The following is a 17,199-nucleotide window of genomic DNA, read 5'->3' as shown; positions in this document are numbered from 1 at the left end:
AACCTGCCTTTAAAAAACCATAATAAATAAATAAATAAAAATGTGGCACTATATACAAAACATTTTTTTTTAAAGACCAGGCACGCTGACCCACGACTGTAATCCCAGCACTTTGGGAGGCTGAGGCAGGTGGATCACCTGAGTTCAGGAGTTTGAGACCAGCCTGGCCAACATGGTGAAACACCATCTCTACTAAAAAAATACAAATATTAGCTGGGTATGGTGGCGTGCGCCTGTAGACCCAGCTACTTGGGAGGCTGAGGCAGAAGAATCACTTGAATGCAGGTGGTGGAGATGGCAGTGAGCTGAGATCACACCATTGCACTCCAGCCAGGGCGACAGAGCAAGACTCTGTCTCAAAAAATTAAAAAAACAAAACAGGCTTAGTACCCAACTTCAGGGCTTCAGCGTCTGGCCTAGAGATAAGAAGCTCTGGGAAAGGGCCCCTTTGGAGACAGTGGACTGCATCAGGCACACTTCAGACCCAGAAATGGGCCCCAGATGCCCACAGAATCAGGTCTAACCACCCTAGGGCCTAAAGGCCCAAATACACATTTCTCAGATTCATCTCCTGCGACATCTCAGCAAACCCTAGGCCATGCCCAGTCCCTGTCACACTAGGCACTCCACATCTACATAGCCCTGTTGCTCCTTCAAGCCCTTGTCTGTCCTCTGTCCTCAAAACCAAGTCTTCTTAAATTGTAAGCAACAGTATTGATGCACCATATTCTAAAGTATAATAGAAATATATAGCTGGTGGTATTGAAATAATAGCCAGCTTACAGATAAAATAGCCTATTCCTTAAAGTAATTTATATGCTATAATAAATATAAGCCCCCTCCCTGAAAATGTCAACATTAAGGTAGTTTTCCTGATAAATAGACTTAAACTTTGAGTCTTGAAAAAGAATCAAAATGCATTTTAAAGCACCTGGCTTCCCCAAGCAACACCTGCCAAGATGAATGAGCTGTAGCTCATTCAGCCCCTCCTTCAAAGGGCTTCAAAAGCAAGGTAAGGCTGCTACAGACAGAAGAGAAAGACAGGCTGTAGTCCCAGCACTTTGGGAGGCCGAGGCAGGAGGATTGCTTGAGCCTAGGAGTTCAAGACCAGCCTGGGAAACAATGGGAGATCCCATGTCTACAAAGTGTTTTTCTAAAAATTAGCCAGACATGGTGGTTCACTCCTGTGGTCTCAGCCTGGAGGATCGAGTGAGATCCCCAGAAAGACACATGTGGGCTGCACAAGAGTGGAAAGGATCTTGACTGGGGTCAAGTCTCAGGCTGATGCGCGCTCACTGGATGGTTGTGGACAAATTTCATAACTTCTCTGAACCTCCATTTTCCGGTCTATAAAATAAGACAGTAAATGACCATGAAGATCCTTTCGAACTGCTGCAGTGTATTCTCTTCTCCTTCAAGATCTTGCATAAAAACACCTCAGGCCCTCCCTGATCCTGCCAGTCATATAAATTATGTCTTCCTCTTTATTCCTACATTTCTTGTATACTTTTACTGAATCTCATTCACTGTACCTCAGCATTCACTGAGTACATAACCGTGTGAGCTGTCAGAAGTTGGAAGTGATATCTTAGTCAGCTCCGTGTCCCACCATGCTCAAACACCCCTTGTCCATGATGATCAACTCCATTCATTTCCTGATGTGAACTAAACAGTGAACTCTGGTGATCCTCAATTTTGTTATACTTGATCCTCCACTGCCTTCCTACCCTGACCTCTGCCTCAATCCTGAATCACTGGAGTGCTGTTAGGTGACTCAGCACTGATCTGTAAGGAATGGAGTCAGTAAAGCAGAGGTCCAGGTGGAGGGCAACCTTGGACTCAAGCTGGGGGTGATTAACACTTGACTTTCAAGCTTACAGTGTAAGGAAGATGGACTAACGATGAAAACACCAAGAACCAACTCACAATGAGCGCTCACTCTGGGCCAGGCACTGCGCCAAGTGCTGACGTGGATCAAGCCTCGCAACAATGCTACCAAGGACAGACTATCATCCTCCTCGTTTTGCAGATGGGGAAACTGAGGTACAGAGAGGTTAAATATTTGCTCCAGGTCACAAACTAGCTCATAGGGCCAATATCCAGGCAGTCTGACTCCGAAGTCCACTTCCTTAACTATAACTGCTAAGAAGTACAAAGGTGATTACAAAGGCACATTTACAATTCCAGCATCATCTGTATCATGATTTCGATCTATTCTCAACACACGGTGGATGCAACAAGCAACTCAGTCTCAACAAGACAAAACAAAACAAAAATAAATAAAAACTGTTACTCTCCTTATTTATTTTTAAAATATATTTTTAGTTGACTCTTGCTCCTCTCTGGAAAACGGTTATTTTCTGCACCAAGTTCTCTAGGAAATCGTGAGCTGATTAGAAAACATGAACTTCTAGGCTGGGCACACTGGATCAGGCCTGTGATCCCAGCCCTTCAGGAGGCTGAGGTAGGAGGATTGCTTCCATGACCATGAGCCTGCACTCCAGCCCGGGCAACAGAGGGAGATGCTATCTCAAACAGAAAGGAAGGAAGGAAGGAGAGAAGGAAGGAAGTGTTGGGAACCAGCCCAACCCTGTAGGTGGGTGCTCCGTGTCCCAGCAGTGACGAGGGAGTAAGAAAAGATATAAAGACAAAATCAGAAGAACAAAATTTTACAGCATGGGTTCACGGGTCCAATGTACTCTCTCACTTTTGCGGGGTGATCCGAGTTGGCCTTGAGCACTGGGCTTCATGCACTTTTATTGGGTGCATTATCTTGTTAATCTTGCAGGCTGTGGGGTGGGGCATTGAGGAGGAAGTTGGCTGGAGGAAGAGCAGTTGTTTGCAGCACTCAGTAGCAAAGGTGGTTCTCCTAAGAAATGCTAACTAAGGGCACTGAGATTTTACCACCCATTGTCTATCCAGGTGTTGTGGCAAGGGAGGTGCGGCGGATAGGCGCCATAAGGTCTGACCACACACAATGCATTAAGGGGCTTTTGTCTCCCAAGCATTGTGGACACAGAGCAATTGGACTTGCTCCATATTCTGAGAACATAGGCAGAGCCTGTGGCATTCCGGGGTCTCTGCCCTGTAAGGCCTTCCAGCCTTACCAGCTCCCACCTGCAAAGACCCTCCTGAGTTTTGTGAGCACAGGTTGCATTACTTCCCAGTCTTTTGCATAAGCTCCCTTTATGAGATCCTCAGGCAAACTTTATGTTGGGAGGAGCTGTGGGACCAAAACAGTTTTTTCTGCTCTGCAACCACACTGCAGTGTTCCCCGGTTATAGGGTGCTCTCAGATGGTCTTCACCGTAAGCCTCCTGTTACCGCTTGATCTCTGCTTTTATTTTACTGCACCATAGTTTGGATATGATCCGTGGCACAAATCTCAGTGTACAAAAAGCAAAGCGAGCTTGTAATCATTTAACTATAAGTAACGCAGGTCTGCCCCTGACCATCTCTTCCCACAGGAAGGAAGGAGGGAAGGAAGAAAAGAGGGAGGAAGGAAAGGAGGGAGGGAGGGAGGGAAGAAGGAAGGAAGGAAAGAAGGGAGGGAGGGAGAGTACGAAGGAGGGAGGGAAAACATGAATTTCTAGAAGAACTGCCAATGTTAGCATCTGCATTTCAAAATGAAGGGCCCCAGGAGCAAGGAACAAAGAAGCTGGAACCAGACAAGATCTGGGAGCCCTAAGATCGCTTCTCTTCACATCTGTATCCTTAGCACCAGGCTCAGAGTTTGACACACAATAGGCACTTACTGCTGTTTATGGGAAATGTTTCAACCCTCCTCTGAAACACTCATGGAGAAAAGGAAGGGAAATGAAAAAGAACCGGGCAGGAAAAGAATCAAGTTTGATTTAATCAAGGTTCAGTGTAGGCCAGGTGCGGTGGTTCACACCTGTAATTCCAGCACTCTGGGAGGCCGAAGTGGGCAGATCACGGGGTCAGGAGTTTGAGACCAGCGTGGCCAACATGATGAAACCCTGTCTCTGCTAAAACTACAAAAATTAGCCCAGTGTGGTGGCAGGAGCCTGTAGTCCCAGCTACTTGGGAGGCTTAAGCAGGAGAATCACTTGAACCTGAGAGGCGGAGGTTGCAGTGAGCCGAGATCACACCACTGTACTCCAGCCTGGGCGACAGACCAAGAGTCTGTCTTAAACAAACAAACAAAAAAGATTCAGTGTGTGCCTGCTCTGGGCAAGGCACTAAACGCACAGCATGCTGCTTTCTAGAGTTAGGGCTGCAAGTGGAGAGACGGGCAACTTTCCTACCTACCAGGTGGGAGTATAAATCAGTGTGACCTTTCTGAAAAGCAATTCTGCATTACAAACCAAAAGGTTGTAAATATATTTATTCTCAGTCTAGTAACTTCACTTCGTCATAAAATATTACTGCCTAAGAAAATAAGAATGCATATTCATCAATCATTCAACAAGGATTTATTGAGCATATACCAAGGGCGAGGCATTGTTCTAGGTGCTGGAGACATAGTAATAAACAAAACAGAGGAAGTCCTTTCCTTCCTGGATTTTTTACATTCTAATGGGGGAGTGCAATGGTAAGCAAATGGGCATGTACTATCATGTGTAGTAGTGAGACCTACTTCGATATATACAGCAGATAAGTGTGTAGGGGTAGCTCATTTAGATAGGTGGTCAGTAAAAGCCTCTCTGAGGGGATGATATCTGAATGGAAATCTAATTAACTATGGGGGATAAACAACTGTCCAGAGAAAAAACATTCTAGCGGAAGATTAGCATTTGTAAAGACCCAAAAATCAGAAATGTGTGAGTTTGAAAAAAAAATCACAGAAGGCCCACTTCACACTTATAAGGATTGTTATTATCCAAAGAAACAGAAAATAACATGCGTTGAAAGGATGTGGGGCCAGGTGCAGTGGCTCACACCAGTAAGCACTTTGGGAGGCCGAGGTGGGCATATCACTTGAGGTCGGGAGCCAGAGACCAGCCTGACCAACATGGAGAAACCCCATCTCTACCAAAAAAACAAAAATTAGCCGGGTGTGGTGGCACGTACCTGGAATCCCAGCGACTTGGGAGGCTGAGGCAGGAGAATCGCTTGAACCCGGGAGGCGGAGGTTGTGGTGAGCCAAGATCGTGCTATTACACTCCCGCCTGGGCAACAAGAGCGAAACTCGTCTCAAAAAAAAAAAAGGATATGGAGAAAATGGAACTGGTTGGAGGGTTAAATGGCACAGCCACTGTGGAAGACAGCATGTCAGTTCCTCAAAACATTAAACATATAATTACTGTATTATCCAGCAGTTCTCCTTCTGGGTATAAACTCAAAAGAACTGTTGTTTTTGTGACCCAGTCTCACTCTGTCACTGAGGCTGGAGTAGAGTGGTTCTGTTTACTATAGCCTTGACCTCCCAGACTCAAGTGACCCTCCCACTTCAGCCTCCTGAGTATCTGGGACTACAGGCATGTGGCAGGCCCCACAATGAGCTAATTTCTTTTCTTTCTTTCTTTTTTTTTGTAGAGACAGGGTTTTGCCATGTTGCTCAGGCTGACCTCAAACTCCTAGGCTAAAGCAATCCTTCTGCCTCAGCCTCCCAAAGTGCTGGGATTACAGGCGTTAACCACTGCACCAGAACAACAAATTAGAGTAGGGACTCTGCCAGGTGTGGTAGTTCATGTCTCTAATCCCAGCACTTTGAGAAGCCAATGTGGAAGGAGAACTTCAGGCCAGGAGTTTGAGACCAGCCTGGACAATATAGCAAGACCTCATCTCTACAAAAAATTTAAAAATTAGCGGGGCATGGTAGCACACGCCTATAGTGCTAGCTACTCAGAAGACTGAAGTGGGAGGATTTCTTGGGCCCAGGAGGTCGAGGCTGCAGCGAGCTGTCATTGCACAACTTTACTCCAACCTGGGCAACAGAGCAAGACCCTGTTTCAACAACACAAAATTCATAAAGTAGGGACTCAGATTTCTCTATTTTTTTTTTTTTTTTTTTTGGAAACAGAGAGTCACTCTATCACTCAGGCTGGAGAGCAGTAGTGCAATCTCAGCCCACTGCAACCTCTACCTCCTGGGTTCAAGCAATTCTCTTGCCTTAGCCCCTGCCTCCCCACCACCCCAAGTAGCTGGGATTACAGGCATACACCCCCATGCCTGGCTAGTTTTTGAATGTTTAATATAGTCAGGGTTTTACCATGTTGGCCAGGCTGGTCTCAAACTCCTGACCTCAGGCGATCCACCTGCCTTGGCCTCCCAAAGTGCTGAGATTGCAGGCATGAGCCACCACGCCCGGTTCAAACTGATTTCTAACCCACATTCATACTAGCATTTTTCACAAGAGTCAAAAAAAGCCAGAAACAACCAAAATATTCATCAACAGATGAATGGATAAACAAAATGTGGTATATACATAAAATGGAGTATTATTCAACCTTAAAAAGGAAGAAAATTCTGACATATACTGCACCATGGCTGAACCTTGAAAGCATGAAGTTAATTAAGTGAAATAAGCCAGACGCAAAAGGACAAATATTGCATGATTCCAGTTATATGAGGTTCATAGAACAGTCAAATTCATATAGAAAAAGAAAGGAAAGTGGTTAACAGGAGCTGTAGGGGGAGGAGGGAATGGGGAGTCACTGCTTATTGAGCACAGAGTTTCAGTTTGAAATGACTGAAAAGTTCTAGAGATGGAGGGTGGTGATGGCTACACAGCCATGAAATGTACTTAATGCCAATGAATCCTATCATCAAAAAGGATGAAAAGGGTAAGTGGTAAATTTTGTTTTAAATACGTTATCACAATGTTGTAGGAAATATCAGGAAGACTAATGTGGCTGGAGCACAGTGAGTAAAGGGGAGGGTGGTGGCAGGGAATGTGCAGGACAGGCAATCAGGGCCTCAAGGGCCAGGGGAAGGACTTCAGATTTCATTCTCAGACTGATGGGAAGCCACTAGGAGTTGTGACCAGAGGTGACAAAATCTGATTAACATTCTAAAGGCTCACTCTGGCTGCTGTGTAAAGAGATCAAGAGGATCAAGAACAGAAATAGAAAAAGAATCCTAAAAAGAAGGCCACTGTAGTCACCCAGGTAATTCCTGAGATTACTTCAGAATCTCTCTGGAAGGTTTACAAACAGCATTAACTCACAACCTACCCTCATTCTGGCAGCCATGGTGCCCTGCCCTGTGAGTGTGTGTGTAAGAATTTGGGGCTCGTCAGGCTCTAGCAGGAGACTGATCCTCTCCCCAGCAGCACTTCCACCAGCTCCTCAATCTAAGGCTTTCCCACACACCAACCACACCATGCTCTGCCTGTCTCCTCTAGAGCTGGGTGGGGAACAGGGAGAATGGCTGGTTGTTAAATCCCCATGAAAGGTGGTGTTTAGCCCACTTCTGGCCTGCTAGGTTTGTTGTGATATGAGGGAAGAACATTTGCAGAAAGGCTAGTTCCGTGTACAGAAAGGCAGAGTTGAACTTGTCCCTAACTTGAACAGGGATGAGCGGATTTTTCTGTGAAGGGCCAGAGAGTAAAAATTTTAGGGGGCTACATGATCTTTGCCATATGTTGTCCTTCAGTGTTTTTGTGTTTGTTTCTGTTGCTGGATCATATTATTATTATTATTATTTTTTTTTTTTGAGACAGAGTCTCGCTCTCTCACCTAGTCTGGAGTGTGCAGTGGTACGATCTCAGCTCACTGCAATCTCTGCCTCCTGGGTTCAGGCGATTCTCCTGCCTCAGCCTCCTGAGTAGCTGGGATCACAGGTGCCCGCCACCATAGCTGGCTAATTTTTTGTGTCTTTAGTAGAGACAGGGTTTCACCATGTTGGCCAGACTGGTCTCGACTCCTGACCTTGTAATCTGCCTTCCTCGGCCTCCCAAAGAGCTGGGATTACAGGCGTGAGCCACTGTGCCTGGATCACATTACTTCTATATTTAAGTACCATATGAATCATATGGTAATGGTTGGGTCATATGGTAATTCTATGTTTAATTTTTTGAGGAATCACCATACCATCTTAACAGTAGCTGGACCACCAGCAATGCACAGGGCTGCAATTTCTCTACATCCCCACCAACATTTATTTCTCTCTCTCTCTCTTCACTTTTTATTTTTAGAGACAAGGTCTCGCTCTGTTACCCAGGGGCTGGAGTGCAGTGGCATGTTCATAGTGCACCGTAGCCTGGAACTCCTGGGCTCAAGCAATCCTCCTACCTTAGCCTCCCCGTGAGCTAGCCCACCAGCCTTTATTATTAACATTATTATTATTATTTTGGTCTTCATTATAGCTATCCTAATGGGTGTGAAGTGGTATTTCAACATTTTTTTTTTTTCTTGAGAAGGAGTCTGGCTCTGTCACCCAGGCTAGAGTGCAGTGCCTCGATCTTGGCTCACTGCAACCTCTAACTCCTGGGTTAAAGCAATTCTCCTGCCTCCTCGAGTAGCTGGGACTACAGGCATCTGCCACCATGCCCTACTAATTTTTGTATTTTTTTTTTTTGAGATGGAGTTTCGCTCTTGTTACCCAGGCTGGAGTGCAATGGCACCATCTCGGCTCACCGCAACCTCCGCCTCCTGGGTTCAAGCAATTCTCCTGCCTCAGCCTCCTGAGTAGCTAGGATTACAGGCACGTGCCACCATGCCCAGCTAATTTTTTGTACTTTTAGTAGACACGGGGTTTCACCTTGTTGACCAGGATGGCCTCGATTTCTTGACCTCATGATCCACCCGCCTCGGCCTCCCAAAGTGCTGGGATTACAGGCTTGAGCCACCGCGCCCGGCATTTTTGTATCTTTAGTAGAGATGGGGTTTCACCATATTGGCCAAGCTGGTCTTGAACTCCTGACCTCAGGTGATCCACCCGCCTCAGCCTCCCAAAGTGCTGGGATTACAGGCATAAGCCACTACACCCAGCCTCAGCATAGTTTAGATCTGCATTTACCTAATGACTAATGAAGTTGCACATCTTTCCATGTGCCTCCTGATCATCTGTTTATCTTTGGAGAAATGTCTATCGAGCGTCTTTGCCCTTGTTTTTTTTTTTTTTTTTTTTTTTTAACTGACCAAGTTTCACTCTGTCACCAAGGCTGGAGCATGGTGGTGTGATCAGAGCTCAATCTAACTTCAAACTCCTGGTTTGCTCATTTTTAACTGAGTTGTTTGTTTTTGGGTTATTGAGCTGTGTTTGTTTTCTACAATCATTTAAACATGTAAAAACCATTCTTAGCGTATAAGCCATTAAAAAAAAAAAGTCATGGGTCATTTGCCCCCTCAAACTTTAGTTTGCCCTACTCCTTCATTTTACATTTGGGGAAAGTCAGGCCCTGAGAGAGGCAGTGACTGCCCTTGGTCTCCTGATTCTCAAGTAAAGTTGTTGCAGTGGTCCCTTTAGCTACCACTTCATTCATTCAACAAATACTTATTGAGAACCTACTATGTGCCAGTCACCAGGTAAGGCTGCTACAGAAGAGCATGGATCGGGTTTGGTCCACAGGAGTAGAAATACAGAGGGGAGAAGGCATGAGACAAATAATCACAGAGACAAATAAATTCAGTACAGCAAACTGAAACGTGCCAGAAAAAAGAAAAACCAGCTGCTATGAAAGAGACTACAGGCAAGGCTTCTCTGAGAATGCCACTTCAACTGAGTTCTGAAGGACAAGTAAGAGCAATTCAGATTAACAGAAGAGGAGGCAGAGCATCTCTGGCAGAGAAAAATGTATGAATGGGGTAAGAAATTCTACTGAGTATTTTTTTTTTTTTTTTTTTAGAGATGGGGTCTTGATATGTTGCCCAGGCTGGAGCACAGTGGTTATTCACAGATGAGATCCCACTACTGATGAACACGGGAGTTTTGATCTGCTCTGTTTCCGACCTGGGCCGCTTCACCCCTCCTTAGGCAACCTGGTGGTCCCCCACTCCTGGGAGGTCACCATATTGATGCCAAACTTAGTGCGGACACCCAATCAGCACAGTGCACTACAGCCCAGAACTCCTGGATTCCAGCGATCCTCCATCCTCAGCCTCCTGAGTAGCTAGGACTACAGGCACGTGCCACCACGCCCGGCTTACTATTTTATGAAAAGTGCTAAATAGGATTTTGGGGGAGTAGGAAGATCATTCCATTTTCTGTGAGGAGAACTGGAGAGGCACAATAGATCAGAATGGAATAGGCTGCAAGCAGAGAGACAAGTTGGCAGGGTACTCAAAACATTCAGCTGAGTGGCTGAGGGCCTGGGCTGCAGTAATGTTGGTGGAGATGGAGACAGTCAACAGGTTTGAGGATTATTTGGGAGGCTGACTCATCAGGCCCTGGTGATGGTCTAGATCAGGCGTCCCCAAACTACGGCCCGTGGGCCACATGTGGCCCCCTGAGGCCATTTATCCGGCCCCCCGCCGCACTTCAGGAAGGGGCACCTCTTTCATTGGTGGTCAGTGAGAGGAGCACAGTATGTGGCGGCCCTCCAACGGTCTGAGGGACAGTGAACTGGCCCCCTGTGTAAAAAGTTTGGGGACGCCTGGTCTAGATGGCAGGGGTGAGAGGATAGGGAGGTACTGAGAATGACTCCAGATTCCTAGCTTGAATGGATGGATGGTGGTGCCATTTACCGAGATGGGGAAATCCAAGGAAAGAGCAGGTTTGGAAAAAGAATTACAAGAGTTCAACTTTTTTTTTTTTTTGAGACGGAGTCTCACTGTCACCCAGGCTGGAGTTCAGCGGCTTGATCTTGGCTCACTGCAACCCCTACCTTCTGGGTTTAAACAATTCATTCTCCTGCCTCAGCCTCCCAGTAGCTGCGACCACAGGCGCCCACTACCATGTCTGGCTAATTTTTGTTTTTTGTTTTTTTTTTTTTTTTTTGAGACGGCGTTGCACTCTTGTTACCTAGGCTGGAGTGCAATGGCACGATCTTGGCTCACCGCAACCTCCACCTCCTGGGTTCAGGCAATTCTCCTGCCTCAGCCTCCTGAGTAGCTCAGATTACAGGCACGCGCCACCATGCCCAGCTAATTTTTTGTATTTTTTTAGTAGAGACAGGGTTTCACCATGTTGACCAGGATGGTCTCGATCTCTTGACCTCGTGATCCACCCGCCTCGGCCTCCCAGAGTGCTGGGATTACAGGCTTGAGCCACCGCGCCCGGCCTTAATTTTTGTATTTTTAGTAGAGATGGGATTTTTACCCTGTTGGCCAGGCTGGTCTCAAACTCCTGACCTCGGGTGATCCACTTGCCTCAGCCTCCCAAAGTGCTGGGATTACAGACACGACCACTGCACCTAGGCAATTTTTGGTTGTAGTAAGATTTAGACCACTGTGAATCATCCAAATGGAGGGATCAAATAAGCAGATAGATATATGGATTTGGGATTCAGAGAAGCAGTCTGAACACAAGTTAAATTTGCTGGGGGACTACCATCACTACCACTGAACCGTGCTGGATAGGGCCAGGGAGACTTAGTAGGAGCACAGGCCTGATCTGAGCATCAGGGCATCAGAGTTCTAGTCCCAATTCTGAGGCCGGGCGCGGTGGCTCACGCCTATAATCCCAGCACTTTGGGAGGCCGAGGCGGGTGGATCACGAGGTCAAGAGATCGAGACCATCCTGGTCAACATGGTGAAACCCCGTCTCTACTAAAAACACAAAAAATTAGCTGGGCATGGTGGCACGTGCCTGTAATCCCAGCTACTCAGGACGCTGAGGCAGGAGAATTGACTGAGCCCAGGAGGCGGAGGTTGCGGTGAGCCGAGATCGCGCCATTGCACTCCAGCCTGGGTAACAAGAGCGAAACTCCGTCTCAAAAAAAAAAAAACACATACAAAAAAACAAACAAACAAACAAACAAAAAAACTAGTCCCAATTCTGTCACTAACCAACTTCTCTGAGCTTCAGTTTCACCATCAGTAATGCAGGGAGCTTGGGGTCGATCAGGGCTTAACTTTTTTTGGATTAAAATTTCCTCCTCAGCCGGGCACGGTGGCTCACGCCTGTAATCCCAGCACTTTGGGAGGCAGAGGGGGGTGGATCACGAGGTCAAGAGATCGAGACCATCCTGGTCAACATGGTGAAACCCCGTCTCTACTAAAAATACAAAAAATTAGCTGGGCATGGTGGCACGTGCCTGTAATCCCAGCTACTCAGGAGGCTGAGGCAGGAGAATTGCATGAACCCAGGAGGCGGAGGTTGCGGTGAGCCGAGATCACGCCATTGCACTCCAGCCTGGGTAACAAGAGCGAAACTCCGTCTTAAAAAAAGAAAAAAAAAAAAATTTCCTTCTCTGGGCGGGTGTGGTAGCTCATGCTTATAATCCCAACACTTTTTGGAGGCCAAAGCGGGAGGATTGCTTGAACCCAGGAGTTCAAGACCAACCTGGCCAACATGGTGAACCCCATCTCTACAGAAATACAAAAATTAGCAGGATGTGGTAGTACACACCTGTGGTCCCAGATACTTTCGAGGCTGAGGTGGGAGGATTGCTTGAGCCCAGGAGGCAGAGTTTGCAGTGAGCAGTAATGATGCCACTGCACTCCAGAATGGGTAACAGAGAGAGGCCCTGTCTCAAAAAGAAAAAAATAAATGCCCTCCTCTCCTCCAGAATAAATACACAAAAAATATTACACCTGATTTTCAGAGGTTCCTTCACCCACTTCCTGAAGCCTTTCTGTAGAGGCCAAACTGAGAATTCCTAGGCTATTTGGCCAGACAACCACTGTTTAGAAGTTCTTCCTTGTATACATTTTAAATAGTTTTTGGTCCTCTAGGTTGCCCATGACAGGTATTAAACCATGGTGAGGCGACACCAGGGCCTAGGTCTCCCTTGCTTTCTATCAAAAAGTGTCTATTGCCATGAAGCTAGCCAGTGTATCCAAAGTGCAAAGGGGAGTAAGTCCTAGAAATGAGAACCGGCTGCTACGAAAAAGAAAAACAGGTAAGGCCTCTTTGAGGATGCCACCTGATTATGCTCCAAAGTAGACTATATGTATTAATACATAGGTTTGCTTTCCTGGAATGCCCTACCTCTACCACATGTCCAAACTCTGCCCATTCTTCAAGGCCCCAACACCTTCTCTATTTCCTTTATTCCTTCTCTCAAACTAAAAGCAATCTCAGCCTACGGTAAACATCCACAGCACTTTGTACACCTCAAGGAATTTACCATGACTCCCTTATATTATAGGTTATGGATCTTTCCTCCCCTACTAAAAGGCAGGAGCAGCACCTGCTACCCTGTATAAACAGGCTTCACACATATCCCTTATCTCATCTCAGCAAGAACTAGATCCCAACCACCACTGCTCAGCTCAGACCCTGGTCTCTTGCCTAGATCCCAGCCCCACCTGATCCCCTAGCGGCAGCTCTTCCATTCCTCCCACCCCCACCCATTTTCATTATGCAGGCTAGTGTTGAATCTTTTTTTTTTTTTTTTTTTGAGACAGAGTTTCGCTCTTGTTACCCAGGCTGGAGTGTAATGGCGCGATCTCGGCTCACCGCAACCTCCGCCTCCTGGGCTCAGGCAATTCTCCTGCCTCAGCCTCCTGAGTAGCTGGGATTACAGGCACGCGCCACCATGCCCAGCTAGTTTTTTGTATTTTTAGTAGAGACGGGGTTTCACCATGTTGACCAGGATGGTCTCGATCTCTCGACCTCGTGATCCACCCGCCTCGGCCTCCCAAAGTGCTGGGATTACAGGCTTGAGCCACCGCGCCCGGCGAATCTTATCCTTTATTTTCTTTTTTAAGAGAGGCAGGGTCTCACTCTGCCATCCAGGCTGGAGTGCAGTGGCACAATCATAGCTCACTGCAACTTCCCAGGCTCAAGTGATCCTCCCACCTCAGCTCCCCATGTAGCTGAGACTACAGGCACATAACACCTCACCCAGCTTTTTTTTATGTAGAGAGAAACAGGGTCTCATTATGTTTCCCAGGCTGGTCTCAAACTCCTGGCCTCCTGGCCTCAACCAAACACTCAGCCTCCCTAAGTGCTGAGATTGCAGGTGTGAGCCATCACACTCAGCCAAATACTTTCTTTAAAATCTAGTTAAGGGCAGGGCACAGTGGCTAATGCCTGCAATCCCAGCACTCTGGGAGACCAAGGCAGGAGGACTGATTTGAGCCCAGGAGTTCAAGACGAGCCTGGGCAATATAGCTGAACCCCATCTCTGAAAAAAGAAAATTAGCTAGGCATCATGATGCACACCTGCAGTCCCAGGTAGGAGGCTGAGGTGGAATCACTGGAGCCCAGGAGGTCACGGCTACAGTGAGCTGTGATTGTGCCACTGCATTCCAGCCTGAGTGAGAGTGAGATCTTGTCTCAAAAAATAAACACAAAAATAAAAAATAATTAGATCTGATTATGTCACTTCTCTCATTAATAGAGAATGGATTCCAGCTGACTTCCTCAGTTCTCAACCTCAGGGTTAGAAACTCCAAATTTCCGCCAGGTGAGGTGGCTAACGCCTGTAATCTCAATACTTTGGGAGGCCTAGGCGAGCGGATCACTTGAGGTCAGGAGCTCGAGACCAGCCTGGCCAACCCCAGACATGGTGAAACCTTGTCTCTTTTTTTTTTTTTTTTTTTTTGAGACGGAGTTTCGCTCTTGTTGCCCAGGCTGGAGTGCAATGGCGCGATCTCGGCTCACCGCAACCTCTGCCTCCTGGGTTCAGGCAATTCTCCTGCCTCAGCCTCCTGAGTAGCTGGGATTACAGGCACCCGCCACCATGCCCAGCTAATTTTTTGTATTTTTAGTAGAGACGGGGTTTCACCATGTTGACCAGGAGGGTCTCGATCTCTTGACCTCATGATCCACCCGCCTCGGCCTCCCAAAGTGCTGGGATTACAGGCTTGAGCCACCGCGCCCGGCCGAAACCTTGTCTCTAATAAAAATACAAAAATTAGGTGGATGTGATGGTGCATGCCTGGAATCCCAATTGCTCCGAGGCTGAGGCAGGAGAATCTCCGGAACCCGGGAGGCGTAGGCTGCAGTGAGATTGCGCCTCTGCACTTCAGCCTGTGCAACAGAGCAAGACTTCATATCAAAAAAACAAAAATAGAGGCCAGGCACAGTGGCTCAAGCCTGTAATCCCAGCACTTTGGGAGGCCGAGGCGGGTGGATCACGAGGTCGAGAGATCGAGACCATCCTGGTCAACATGGTGAAACCCCGTTTCTACTAAAAATATAAAAAATTAGCTGGGCGTGGTGGCGCGTGCCTGTAATCCCAGCTACTCAGGAGGCTGAGGCAGGGGAATTGCCTTAACCCAGGAGGCGGAGGTTGCAGTGAGCCAAGATCACGCCATTGCACTCCAGCCTGGGTAACAAGAGCGAAACTCTGTCTCAAAAAAAAAAAAAAAAAAAAAAAAAAAAAACAGAAACAAAAAAGGCTGGGTAAGGTGGCTCATGCCTATAATCCCAGCACTTTGAGAGGCTGAAGTGGGTGGATCACAGGGTCAGGAGTTCAAGACCATCCTGGCCAACATGGTGAAACCCCGTCTCTACTAAAAACAGAAAAATTAGGTGGGCATGGTGGTGTGTACCTGAAATCCCAGCTACTCAAGAGGCTGAGGCAGAAGAATTGCTTGAACCAGGACTGGGGAGGTGGAGGTTGCAGTGAGCCGAGATGGCGCCACTTCACTCCAACCTAGGCTACAGAGCGAGACTGTCTCAAAACAAACACACACAAAAAACAAAGAAAACCTCTAGATTTCCCACTGAGATGTTGTGTGAAATGTCTCAAATAATTTCTCACTATTAATAAAGTACTAATTAAATAATCTGCAGGCTGGGCAAATTATTTAATTAGTACTTTATTAATACTCGTGCCTGTAATCCCACCACTTTGGGAAGCCGAAGTGGGTGGATCGCCTGAGTTCAGGAGTTCGATACCAGCCTGACCGCCATGGTGAAACCCTGTCTCTACTAAAAATACAAAAATTAGCCAGGTGTGGTGGTGCATGCCTGTAGTCCCGGCTACTCAGGAGGCTGAGGCAGGAGAATCGCTTGAACCTGGGAGACAGAAGTTGCAATTAGCTGAGATCACGCCACTGCACTGGAGCCTGGGTGACAGAGTGAGACTCCATCTCAAAAAATTATAATAAGAAATAAAAACATAATAATCATTTGCAAACATAGCGCACTTAGAATACGGTCCAGGAAAAAAAATACTGTCCAGGGCGCAGTAAACATTATATAGGTGTTAGGAATTACGAATCCTAAAATATTAAAACATGAGCGAGGTGAAGCAGATGCTCTTGATATTTCATAGACATCCCCATGGCCACTTCTGATTTCAGCCTTGGCTGAAGGTGACAGATTGTGCAGGTTGACAGCATCTCTCAAGGGCCCTCTGGGTCTCCCTGATTTTCTGCCCCAGAGCTTCCTCTTATCAAAATCTCACTCACCCCTTGAGCAGGGCAGCCCAGAAGTACAGGGACATTAGGGGGCCCTAATTTTCTTTTCTTTTTCTTTTGAGACAAGTTTTGCTCTGTTGCCCAGGCTGGAGAGCAGTGGTGCCATCTCGGCTCACTGTAACCTCCACATCCCAGGTTCAAGCGATTCTCCTGCCTCAGCTTCCCATGTATGGACTACAAGTGTCTGCCACCACGCCCGGCTAATTATTGTATTTTTCAGTAGAGACGGCGTTTCACCATATGGGCCAAGCTGCTCTCGAACGCCAGACCTTTCGATCTGCCCACCTCGGCCTCCCAAAGTGCTGGGATTACAGGTGTGAGCCACTGCACCTGGCCTAGTGGGCACTAATTTTCTCACTGCAACCTCCACCAGCCACTGCACCCAGCCAAAAGCAATTTTTTTTTTTTTTTTTTAAACAGAGTTTTGCTCTTGTTGCCCAGGCTGGAATGCAATGGCGTGATCTTGGCTTACCGCAACCTCTGCCTCCTGGGTTCAAGCAATTCTCCTGCCTCAGTCTCTAGAGTAGCTGGGATTACAGGCATGCGCCACTATGCCTGGCTAATTTTGTATTTTTAGTAGTGACAGGGTTTCTCCATGTTGGTCAGGATGGTCTCGAACTCCTGACCTCAGGTGATCCGCCCACCTCGGCCTCACGAAGCGCTGGGATTACAGGCGTGAGCCACCGCTCCTGGCTCACTAATTTTCTTTCTTTTCTTTTTTTTTTTTTTTTTTGTGACGGAGTCTTGCTCTGTCGCCCAGGATGGAGTGCAGTGGTGCGATCTCGGCTCAACTGGGCACCAATTTTCATATGATG

The 17,199-nt window shown here is 47.1% G+C and overlaps 1 protein-coding gene across 2 annotated transcripts in view; it reads right to left on the bottom strand.

The window, feature by feature from the left end:
• The window catches only part of DNAJC17 (DnaJ heat shock protein family (Hsp40) member C17), a 50,804-nt gene that overhangs the window by 32,757 nt on the left and 848 nt on the right, over positions 1–17,199 (bottom strand). The gene's annotated exons all lie outside the window — the stretch shown is intronic.

The sequence above is a fragment of the Saimiri boliviensis genome, chromosome 2 (assembly GCF_048565385.1).
Source record: "Saimiri boliviensis isolate mSaiBol1 chromosome 2, mSaiBol1.pri, whole genome shotgun sequence".
Lineage (NCBI taxonomy): Eukaryota > Metazoa > Chordata > Mammalia > Primates > Cebidae > Saimiri > Saimiri boliviensis.
The sequence above is the reverse complement of the archived record's forward strand: the minus strand, read 5'-3'. Positions and strand labels throughout refer to the sequence as shown.